The 11920-nt window shown below is 39.8% G+C and overlaps 1 long non-coding RNA gene across 1 annotated transcript in view; it reads right to left on the bottom strand.

Annotated features, from left to right (window-relative positions):
• Positions 1–3731: 3731 nt before the first annotated feature.
• LOC145500263 (uncharacterized) overlaps positions 3732–11920 on the bottom strand; it is a 9178-nt gene continuing 989 nt past the window's right edge. Inside the window, exons 4-5 of the long non-coding RNA XR_014051035.1 lie at positions 11835–11920; positions 3732–4010 (exon numbers count right to left, since the gene is read on the bottom strand). The exon at positions 11835–11920 is cut by the window's right edge and continues 18 nt beyond it. This is a non-coding gene — a long non-coding RNA (uncharacterized LOC145500263). The remainder of the gene's footprint in view (positions 4011–11834) is intronic.

The following is an 11920-nucleotide window of genomic DNA, read 5'->3' as shown; positions in this document are numbered from 1 at the left end:
AAATACATTTTGCGAGGTTTTGATTCCATAGCATCAGACTTTGGCAGAAGCTTTTTCGAAGACACGGACTTCTTAATATGTTAACCGAGGCGAGTATTCGAATCACGTGCTTCTTCGTTTGCTTCTTTCGTCCCAATGTTGGCATTTTCTCTCGAAGGTTTCGTGAATTTATTTCCCGAAAACTTCCTTTTAGGACGCCTTGGTGCACGATGCTTAGAAGGCATGGTTGTTAACGTGAAAAAAGAACGAGAAACAGGAGAAAAACACTCAAAACGCCGCGCTCCTAGTATTGTTGTGATTTTCGCAATGACAATTTATCGTGTTTCGCAGGCACATCAACCACCACAGGGCAATCGTTGTCATGTATGGGCTAAAAGAAAGTCCCTTGTCACGCAACAAAATCACAATCAACAACCATTGCGGGGATTGTTTCTTCACTCTAAACAAGATAAAAACAAACCCGTTGCCCCTAGCAACCAAAGACCTGGTCTCAAAAACGAGTAAATCACATTTTCTGTGGCGTTAATACAAGGCGAAATGTGGACCTTTCTAGCAATAAAAATTTTAGTTAGAATTTTGAACTTTTTGTCTTTTTTACGGTATCATACCACCTTAACTTGTCCTGTCCATCATTTTTAAAATGCAGATAGCTGTATCTATATTCGTCCTTGCATTTGCTGACTGTTTGTTCAAATTGCCTCGATATACCATTCCTGTCAATGTTTCGGGGCCATTTTCGTGTTACCCTTCCACCCTCCCCGGCCCTCCCCTACACCCTCCCCTCCCTCCATAGATGAAAAAAAAAACCTACCCACCCCTCCCCAAGTATTAATTCTTGATAAAAACAGGTCTAGAAAATGGTCCAAAAAATGGTCCAAAAATTAGTCCAGCAGTCCAGTGGTCTAGTGGTCCATTAGTTCAGTCCAATTTTTACCCTATGCCTGTTATTTAATAAACTTAGATTTTATAGACCCGCGCCCCTCCACTTCAATGCCCCCCTCCTGATTGAATCTCGTCCTCCTTTTTTTACAATACTACACTTTATTTACACGTTTAAAATACTAAACTTAATTACATCCCTAGCATTAATTACGAATTACAATGGCAAGCAACAATGCCTACAATACTAACAGTAATAACAAACATTTTTTAACAAGAATTTATTCTACTTAACAATTATAATATGACTAATAAGAACAAACTAAAAAAAATACAACTAACAGATGCAATGCTACCACTACCTCTACTATATCACTCTAACAAACAGGAGTAAATACAACAACAACAACAACAACAACAACAACAACAAAAGAAATATATAGAGCCATGAAGTACTGGTTAGAAGCTGTTTCGTTTGCAAAGGAGAACCTAAACTTCATTCAAGTAAACTTGCCTGTTTAAACCGTAGTTCAAAGGAGAGATCAACGAGTCATAATGACTTGAGTATTTTGTGCCACTTCTGTCGGAATGCGTTTTGTATTGCTGTAAGAATTGAAACGCGTGCTTTTCTATTTTTAAATTGCATCTAACCTGATTGACGCATTCTATGGAGGATGGTCGAACATTTTTGTACTTACAGGAATAAATGCAATATCTAACAAGAAGTTAACAATGATTGAGTAAAGAGGCGCTTTTCTCTCCTTTGAGACCTAAACATTGACATAAAGTTAAAACTTGTGAGGCTGGTATTAAATTAATCGAGACGAAAAATAGATGAACCCTATTCCAAAAGGCTTCTGTGATCGAGCATTCCCAGAAATGAAAAGATGAAGAAACGATTCTTGTGCTGTTTGACAAAAGCAACAGAGATTTGATTCCGTGGTGTTGTCAATTCCAAAAATCTCATAGCACTCCTAACAGCTGAAGTTACTCCACAAACGTTTGTGGAACGAAACTGGAGAGCCCAACTTACATTTGAAACAACTGTAATTTTTAAATCTTGAATCACTTGTCATCAAATCGTTAATTTTCATGACCACTGCATTAGCCCAGTGATTATAAAATATAGTCTTGCCTGGGATTCTGATTATGGAGTTATTTTAAATATGACCAGCACTGAAAGCAAAGGAATCTCTATAATTTAAGTCCGTCGGCACAGCTCAATAAGTTCTTGGCTGAAAGCATCCTTTATATCAGGATTTCGGACCTCTTTGGATGTCAAATTACCGCCTTAGATAAACGAAAATCGAAAAAGCAAAAGGTTTGAAATATACTTAAGTACCCACGAAATTTTCAGGGCTAAATTAAATTCTATTATCTCTAGCTAGCATCTTTTGGCCTGCTCCTTGGTCATTTGCTAGTATTATCACTTTGTCGGGCATTGTGGCGCATTTTGGAAGCTAAACTGGAGAATTTGGCGGGCTAAAAAGATATCCACTACCTTATGAACAACCTTCTCTTCGTAATTCTTCTTCTTACTTCCTTCTTTCGTGTCTAAAGCTGGTGATTTGTAGAACTAGAAGAAAATCACTGACTTGGGATAATCTGAGTAGTCTCTAATGTAAGTTGTTATCTCTTGTTACACTAATATCGAAATCATGATTACGTGTTATTTAATCTTCAGGTAATCGTGCTCCATGTGTTTATTTATTTTGTAAGAAAACTCTGGTAGACTTTCAAGACACATCCCCTCCACACGCTGGTTCATACATTACTTCACATACAGCATCCCATCTTTGTTATGAAATATTCCACGACTATCATGATGAGGTATTTCGGGACATGGATAACCATACAGGGCACGTCTTCCAGCCACTGGTTGAGACAAAGTTCGAGACAGCGAGTTAATGTACAATGCAGTGAGTAAATACAAGACTGAAGAATAGGGACAAATATATTCATGAGAAGTTCCCGCCTTACATTTATGAAGGGGGTGAATAGGGGTATGCAAATCCGCCGATCCGTGCCTTTTTTTTCGCCAAATCCGTCGATCCGCCAATATTTTTGTTCAAATCCGAAACCACAACCACATCCGGAAACAGAAGAGTGAAAGTTCAAAGGTAAACTGGTAAAGGTAAATGCTATTGTTAATTTCTCACAAATAGTAAAGAAGGCAACATGCTTGATGACTATAATAACAGTCCAATAACAGTCTCACACTTGATATTAAATGAGCTCCTTTCGTTCTGAAAAAAAGAAATACTTTGGATGAACTCATTAACATGCTGACCAAGGGTGAATAAAGATCTATGATCCAAATTTCGTTTAGGCTCCAAGATCCGAACATCAAGACAAGCACAATCCGGAATCGGTGCCAAAATTCACAGTTGATCCACGATCCACTGTGTTTTCAAAATCTTCGAATCCGCTCGATTTACTGCAAAAATCCACAATCCGTGCGCTTTTTAAGGCCAAATCCGTCAATCTGAAAACCTATTCACCCCCCTCATTTGTCCTGCGGGCGTATAAAGCGGAGGTTTAGGAGGAGGAGGTTAGAGTGGATGCCACCATCCTCTCCCCCTCCCCTCTTCCCCAGAAGTTTTCCTTTTCAGAATTTTTTTAAAAAAGGGAATTGATTTACTCTATGATGCTGGAACTTCCAGTGGCTGTTCATTTATTCCTTGCCAAAACTTTATTGTGTCAGCATTTTCTTTGCGTTGAGCCAAATTTACAGGTCTAAATTTACGGCAAAATATTCAAGTTACATTAAAGTAAATGACGTGATCATGATACCTTGCATAATTTACAGTTTAAGAATCTGTTGGACGCTGTCTGTAGTGCGGAAAGTAGCCAGAGAGCGTTTCTCAAAAGGGATGAGATCTGTAGAACATTTTTATTCTAATGGCGCTGATCGTGGTGCTGATTGATTGCACATCTCGTTTAACCGGGAGTCAGTTTTTTTTGTTTTAAATCGAACTAATATCTGTAGTGTTGGCACTAAAACATGTTCTTTTCAATACATGTTATGAGTCATTGTCATTTCGCTAATCCAAGTAGGCAAGTTCTTTTCTTACCGTAGCGAGATGACCGCCACCACAAGCCACACTCCCCATCATCATGTCCATCAAAAACTGAAATCAGAAGTCAATTAAGTCACAAGGATGCCGCGGTAACAAAAAAATTCATTGAATTTCCGTCAGGTCGTGTTCGCACAACTTAATAAAGGGAATCACAATGACAGTGTGTGGTATTGCCAAAGTGCCATGGCTCAAGAATATAAAACACGTGTAAAACCACCACGGCTTCGACAGAGTCGGCTGCACGTGTATTCATTACAGCCAAACCGCCTGCCAGAGACGAGGATATATGAGCCTTGCCTTTGTTAGAGCCCACCAATTTTTCTTCAACTCGTAATTACGGAGGCTTCAAAAACCGAACAGTCTCGATTTTTCCATAGGTACTCAGGGGCACTCAACGGATCGTTTCGCTAAATTATCTGTTCGGAAGACCTTTAATCGCCTCTGATTTTCTTAAGAGTCCCTGTCCATAAGAATGGTAAAAAACTCGGCAAGGGTCAAAAATTCGATTTCGCCCATATTTTCACGGTAGATAGGCCAGGGCATGACAAAAACTACTGGATAGCTTTTTTGGCAAAATCTCCTTTTATTTCAAAGAAATGGGCAAATTACCAAATTCCGTTAAAATCGTCATTTGACGCACCATTTTATTAAACAAGTTTGAGAGCCTCGCATGCAAAACCACATCATTCTTCCGTCTTTAAAACACTCAAATATTTTTGTGCAATGTTTAAATGTGTACTAGGTTGATTTGAGGGAATGTTGCGTTGTCTTTTGGGTGCAAAATAATTTAATTTCGAAGACATGTATTTCATTCACTTAAAAGTACTTCGTGAATACATATGCGAAACCTTCAAATCGATTAAGCTTCTGGTGATTGAATTGTAGAAGGATGGTCTACAGATTCCTGTAAAAATTTCTTTCGGCAAATGATTGTGAGCGACGTGAGAGCTTTTCAAAGTACGTTAAAAATGCAAATATTTGATCATTCCCTCGTCAAATTTCAATTTACGGGTTAGACGAATATTTTAGCATGCGCCACATGACTTGACCAATGTTAAGTTGAAATAGACAAGAGCTGATAATTTCGAAATGTTCTAACCTCATTTGCTGTAAAAGGCAGGTCCAAAGGCCGATTTGACGTGTTTCTCTCACTGTTGAAGAAATCCACAAGCAAATTGCACACTGAAGATGTTTATTCTGTTACTCGTCCTTCCGTCGGTTCGGTACAGCTGAAAGTTACAAATGTAAAGCTTGCGACTCGAACAAATATTGAATTACAAAAAAAACAATACAAATGAGCGACCACTTACATATTTTTGGACATCTTCAGGCCTAATCAAGATGTCAACATCGAGAAAGTAAAAGGCGAAGGTAAAAGCAAACTTACACACAAAACAACGCACATCAAACTGCTAAGAGCACATGGTGGCAAAAATCACGTGACCCGCCCAAGGGGGGTACAGAGGGGCACGGTAAGGCAAACTGTCTCTAACATCCCGGCCCCTTAAACGCGAAAAGGTAAGCACCGAGCGTTTACCGAGAATTCTACAGTTCAGTGTTTTAACGATCGACAGTCCAGTTTTCTAGTAAGTACTCCTGCTTAAGACAAGTCCGGTATATAGTGTATCGCATAACGCATACAGGTTCACATCTCGCCACCTGTAGACTCCAAAAGGCACAACTTAGTTACAGGCCTGGTCAGGATCGACCAGCTGGTCTTCACTCGGGCCGCTCTGACTAATCCGTCCTTTCCGGGGAAAGTCTGAATTATTCGTCCCAAAGGCCAATTCTTCCGGGGGGTATTCTCATCCCTGATCAAGACCACATCTCCATCCTGCAAATTTCTCTTTGGCCGCAACCACTTGTGACGCAACTGCAAAGTGGGTAAATACTCACGGACCCAGCGCTTCCAAAACTGGTCAGAGAGGAACTGAACATGTCTCCAACGCCTTCCATAGATGTCACTCTGGTCAAACCGGCCGGGAAACAGATGAGGTCCTCCACGAAGAAGTAGCAAATGATTTGGGGTCAGGGGAGTTTCATCATTCGGGTCATCAGATAGAACTGTCAACGGTCTTCCATTCACGATCGACTCCACCTCGCAGAATAGGGTGGACAAGCGTTCATCATCTACGATCTGTTCCCTGAGGATGACATTCAGCACTTTTCTGACCGTTCTGATCTGTCTCTCCCATATCCCACCCATATGGGAAGCTGCCGGGGGATTAAACTCCCACTTGATCTCCTTCTGCAGAAAATGAGCTTTCGCCTTGCTATCTTCTTTCCAGCTCCGCATTGCCTCACGCAATTCCTTTTCCCCTCCAACGAAATTAGTGCCGTTGTCCGACCTAATCTTCTCTGGTACGCCTCTCCTGGCGCAAAATCTCACTAAAGCATTGGTGTATGATTCAGCTTCAAGACTGTCAAGCTTTTCTATGTGTATAGCTCGCATAGTAAGGCAAGTGAATAAGCAGCCGTAACGTTTCAGTTGACTCCGGCCCCTCTTCACCACAAAAGGGCCAAAACAGTCTCTAACACTCACTATTCGTCGCACATAAAGCAGAAGTTTGCTTTTGTTTACATAACGTCCGATTGCCAACTGTCAACTTATTTAATGGTCTAATACCATGAATCTGTGACCCTCTTTCGACACATATGATCACCACTGCATCTAAGTCAAAAACGGCTAAGTCATTTGTAGATAGTTGCTTGCTTTGCACTACACCGAAATATTACATTTGATCATCATGGTTTGATGGCTGGAATACTTACTTGCAGCGGTTCCTTGTTCGTCACGCAATGCTGTCATCCCATTTTAGGGAGTAGGGGTAGGACCAGGGGGGGCAAGCAGCGAGGCCTGGAACTGAGTTTCTATGATCGCCCCAGTTAAGAAATTTGGCCGAGCAAGACTAAGTACTGCTTTGTGGAAAACAAACATGGCGGACTTCCGTGAGCGCGATGCGTTTGTAAAGTTTGGTAAACGTCGTGCATATTTCACGTTCAAACATCTACGAAAAAGCTCCAGTTGCCCTGCATCTAAATCTTGGACATTTGATCGAGGCATCGGTGATAAATATTCCAACGTAAACCTGTGAGCCCTCGCGAGCGGGAACTCCACAGTGTGAGCCAGATTGCAGGCATGAATATTTCATTCGAGCATTTTTGGGTGTCCTATCAACGGGATAAACTGAAGTATTTCTATATTTCCGGACTCCCTGATGGCAAGGGTCGCTTTTTCTTAACAGCTTCGTGACCCTTTTTTTGTTTGCACTTATTAAACTGACAGGGTTAAAGTAGGTTTCATAGTGAGTGCAGTGGGTACGGCGTTTTTCTGTTACGTTACTACAAGAGGTCTCTTTCAGTTTCAGGTAAAGCATCTGGCATTATTCATGAAAGCGAATACTGGATAGGTCCCTCGGCAGAATTGAGAATTAATCACCATCTCTTTGCCGTTACAACACAATAGTTGTGTCGTTGATTGTTTTTGTTTCTTCATAATCCTTAGGCTTTTGTTTTGATATTCTAGACTTAACGGCTTAAATAATGGGTCCAATCAAGTCGTTGAGATGGAGAGTGTGCAGGAAGTTTGACTTTACCACCTCATTTTGTTGCTCTTTCTGCACTAATTTTTTATGCCACCTCTCAATTAGTTTTCAAAGGGTTCATGCTCCTCTCTTGCACTAAGAATTGTCATTTGAGACAAGTACTATTAAAGACTTCATTCATCTGACTTTATATTAGTCTGCCTTATTGTCTTATTTAGCTATCCTTCCACTACAGGAACAAGCCACTGATAATCAACACTTTGGGCCAAATCATGAGTTGATATATTAACATCCTTACTCATCTTTTTGCCGTAGAGGAATAAAACAAGTCCTTTGGTTACCGGTCATTTGATTAGCCCCTAGCCAGTTAGCCCCCAAGCACAAGTCGATTAGCCCGTTACTCATGCTTAAAGAAAAAAATATATAGTTTTTTTTATTTCTGGTTGGGGGCTTATTGACTTCTGGTTGGAGTTTAAATGTTTAGGGGCTAATAGACTTGGGGGCTAAATGACTGTTACAGATCCCTGTGCTTGATGTCTTTTCTCGTTATTCTCGAAAGCCTTAAAGCCTCTCAAAATTGGCCTATTTCAAATGTTGTGGAGGTTCTTTTGACTCAGGTTTACCCAAGTTAAAGTTAGTAATCTGGATGAATGACCATTTTACCTGCTTACCTCATTACTAGCACTCAACTACGGGTAACATGGCCTCATTTTCCTTCCCTGGGTCTATTTCATAAATTATCTCCCTCAGCAGATGAGTATATGGCAACCCTATTTTGATATCCAGAAGTATTACAGAGCTTTCTCCCACGACACAAATAAAACTGATGCTTATCACCAGTACAAATTATGCCAAAGCATGTGAGCAGAAGCTGCTTTCTTTATTTTCACGGGTAAATAACTTGTAAATGAAATACCTCAACTTAATAAAGCTTCACATTGAGTCTGTGCCTAGCAAACCGTCCATTTTGGACATTCCCATATGCAGAAGCAGAAAAATGATTTCAAATTTGCGAGTTCACATTGGTACTGAACAGTAAGGGATGGAGGTTTCAAAACCTTTATAATTTTATCACTGCATTATCGAGACACGCAAACTGGTAGCTATTTTCAATGTTGTTGACTGATCTGCAACTGCCTTCAAGTTTCATGATTTAATTAAATTACTCGAAAGAAAGTCTTCAGACTCAACACATTACAGGAAAATCATAAAGTAAATGCAGTCTTTCATAAGAAAGTAAGTTAAGACGGAAAAAACTTTAGACAGAAAAGCTTGTTTACTGTAGTCAATGTAAGCTCAACTCTGAACAGTTGAGAAATATTTTAGACTTACTTTCGGAGTCTTCGCGATATATAACGGCAGACATGAAACAGTTCGACATCGGTATTTTCCATAGAAATTTGGGAAGAATAATTGGTCGGTGTGAAGATGGAAAGTAATGAACCTTGAAATTTCCACAGCAAAATAAAAACTTCAGCTTCGTATTCTTCCTGAGACGGAGAAACCTCTCCAGGCAACCAAGAATACAACCACGCTCGCCAGGAAAATAGCACAAAGCTGGTCCTGGATTCCCTTAGTCCTGATTGTCTCAGAGCTGTCGTTAAAAATTGCTAACAGCGAATAAAAAGTTATCGAATCGAAGGCAAACCCTGAACAAAAATGGCGGCGAAACATGTTTCGGTTTCCTCGTGTTATTTTCGCGTTATGCGCATGCTCGTTACAGTTCTCAAATGATTGACAGATTTCTTTACTGGGGCGATCATAGAAACCAGAAAAGCGGCGAGATCAAAGGTAGCTGCCAGCCCCCCCTGGGTAGGACAATTTCTATCCTAATAGGTAAGGCTCGTAAGGCTTGGAACCACTGGGAGCGCACAATCGTGTTGAGTAGGAAGAGATTAAATTTAGAAATGAAAAGAATGAATAGTTTACCATTGCCCCTGTTGTTATCTTTCACTCGCCAACCGCTGCCTACATGCCCTACGTAATACTGTAACGCTAAACTCATATCTAGGTCTTCTCGCGCCGTGCAATTATTTTTTGGTTTGCATGTAATACAGTGGGCTACCCTCGGGGATAATGGGTGGTGACCGCTCGAAGAGGCTAGCCGCTTAAATAGAAGTTGGTGTACCTTGAATATTTAATTTTTCACTATCGGGTTATAAATTTCTTGGTGAACATGGAGTCAATTCAAGACAATCATGATAAACGTGTGTTTGAATTATCACTCGTCATGGACCTTCAATTTCAGACACTTTATATCTGCCAGCGCCCTTTCCAAAACAAAGTTTTTAAATTTTGGGTGGCCGCTTAATAGGGGTAAAGACAATAATGAAACCCATATCGGAACGACCAAATTGTGGCCGCGGAGGTAGCCGGTCAATAGGTGTTTTATTTACAATATTTTACTGACAATAATTTTGGACTGTATTGACAACAGTCCTCTATTTTCTGTCACAAACATACCAATGCCTCGCCACTAAGCAAACAAAATACGCCAAATAAAATGGCATGGCCAGGGCTATTTACTCACGGAATTACTAATTAAATTTAGTCTGTTTTTCTCACGAATTAGACACGTTGTTATTTCCTATTTTTATTTCAGCTAGTTCTTGCTTCATTGATCTATAATTTGTTTATGGCGATTTTTTGAAAATTCTAGTGAGTAAAGGCTCTAGCTTTATCAGCTGTTGTCTGAAACATCAGAACGTACAACAAACGTGGTTTGGACCGAGGCCACGTACACTGTAGAGCACGATTATATAGATATACACATATTATTATATGTATGAAAAAACAGATGAACAATGATTAAATTGTTTCAATCATCCTAAGAGTGCTCTATAGAAAATAGATCAAAATGTGCAGCTTATGCCGTGACAGCATTGCGTGACGAACAAATAACGGCTGTAAGATTGTGCTGCGCCGACAGGCATATCAGCCATGGTCAGCAATCGATCAAATGTAATATTTTGGCCCAGTGCAAAGCAAGCAACTATCTACAAATGACTCAGCCGTTTTTGACTTAGATGCAGTGATGTTCATATGCGCAGGAAGATGGTCACAGATTCATGGTATTTGACCAATAATAGGTTGACAGTAGGCGATGTACATCGGACGTTAACCTTGTGTAAACAAAAGCAAACTTCTGCTTTATGTGCGACGAATCGTGAGAGATCGACTAGAAACACGTCAAATCGCCTTTGGACCTGCCGTTTACCACAAATAAGGTTAGAACATTTAGAAATTATCAGCTCTGTGTCTATTTCAACTTATTATAGGTCAAGTCATGTGGCTCATGCTAAAATATACGTCTAACCCGTGAATTGACATTTGACGACGGATGGTCAAATATTTGCATTTTTAACGTACTTTGAAAAGCTCTCGCGTCGCTCACAATCATTTGCCCAAAGAAATATTTATAGGAATCTGTAGACCATCCTTCTGCAATTCAATCACCAGAAGCTTAATCCATTTGAAGGTTTCGCACATGGTGAAAATTAATTATATTCACGAAGTACTTTTAAGTGAATGAAATTCATGTCTTCGAAATTAAATTATTTTGCACCCAAAAAGACAACGCAACATTCCCTAAAATCAACCCAGTACACATTTAAACATTGCACAAAAAATATTTGAGTGTTTTAAAGACGGAAGAATGATGTGGTTTTGCATGCGAGGTTCTCAAACCTGTTTAATAAAATGGTGCGTCAAATGACGATTTTGACGGAATTTGGTAATTTGCATATTTCTTTGAAATAAAAGGATATTTTTCCAAAAAAACTATCCAGTAGTTTTTGTCGTACCCTAGCCTATCTACCATAAGAATATGAGCGAAATCGAATTTTCGACTCTTGCCGCGAAATTAAGAATTTGTCTGATTTTTACAGGCAGGCACTCTTAAGAGAATTGTCACCTTAAACTTTCGTGATATGAGAAAGGTAATGTCTGTTGTTTTCGGATTGTTAAAAATGTCATTTTGGGTACCGAAAAAAGGTCAGCTATCATTTTCGGAGAGACGACAATACCTAAGGTTTTCGGGAAATGGACAAAAAAAGCCCTAATAAATTCGATACGATAACCGAACAGATAAATTTTTTTAGCGCAACGTACAATTAACCTACAGAGCTTTAAAAGTACTCTAGATAGCCTAAAACAGCGTTTAAAAGCATTCGAGAGAAAACGGTCATTGGGTGCCCCTGGTACTGTACAACAATACTGTCCAAATATTTATTGGTTAAGTAATTCCTTTGCCTTTTGCTGTGTTCTTGGCTTGAATTGGAAGGAATTTAAAAGAATATACACTGACCATTAGTTCATCATCCCTGCTTACCGCTATGACATCCGTGACTAATGCGATATCCCACATCAGTAGTAGTGCAGTTGTTGGTCTCCCACTCATATGGGTAAGAATGGGAA

Source organism: Orbicella franksi, chromosome 10, assembly GCF_964199315.1.
Source record: "Orbicella franksi chromosome 10, jaOrbFran1.1, whole genome shotgun sequence".
In the NCBI taxonomy this organism is placed as follows: domain Eukaryota; kingdom Metazoa; phylum Cnidaria; class Anthozoa; order Scleractinia; family Merulinidae; genus Orbicella; species Orbicella franksi.
Note: the sequence above shows the minus strand (reverse complement) of the source record. Positions and strands in the feature narration are given on the sequence as shown.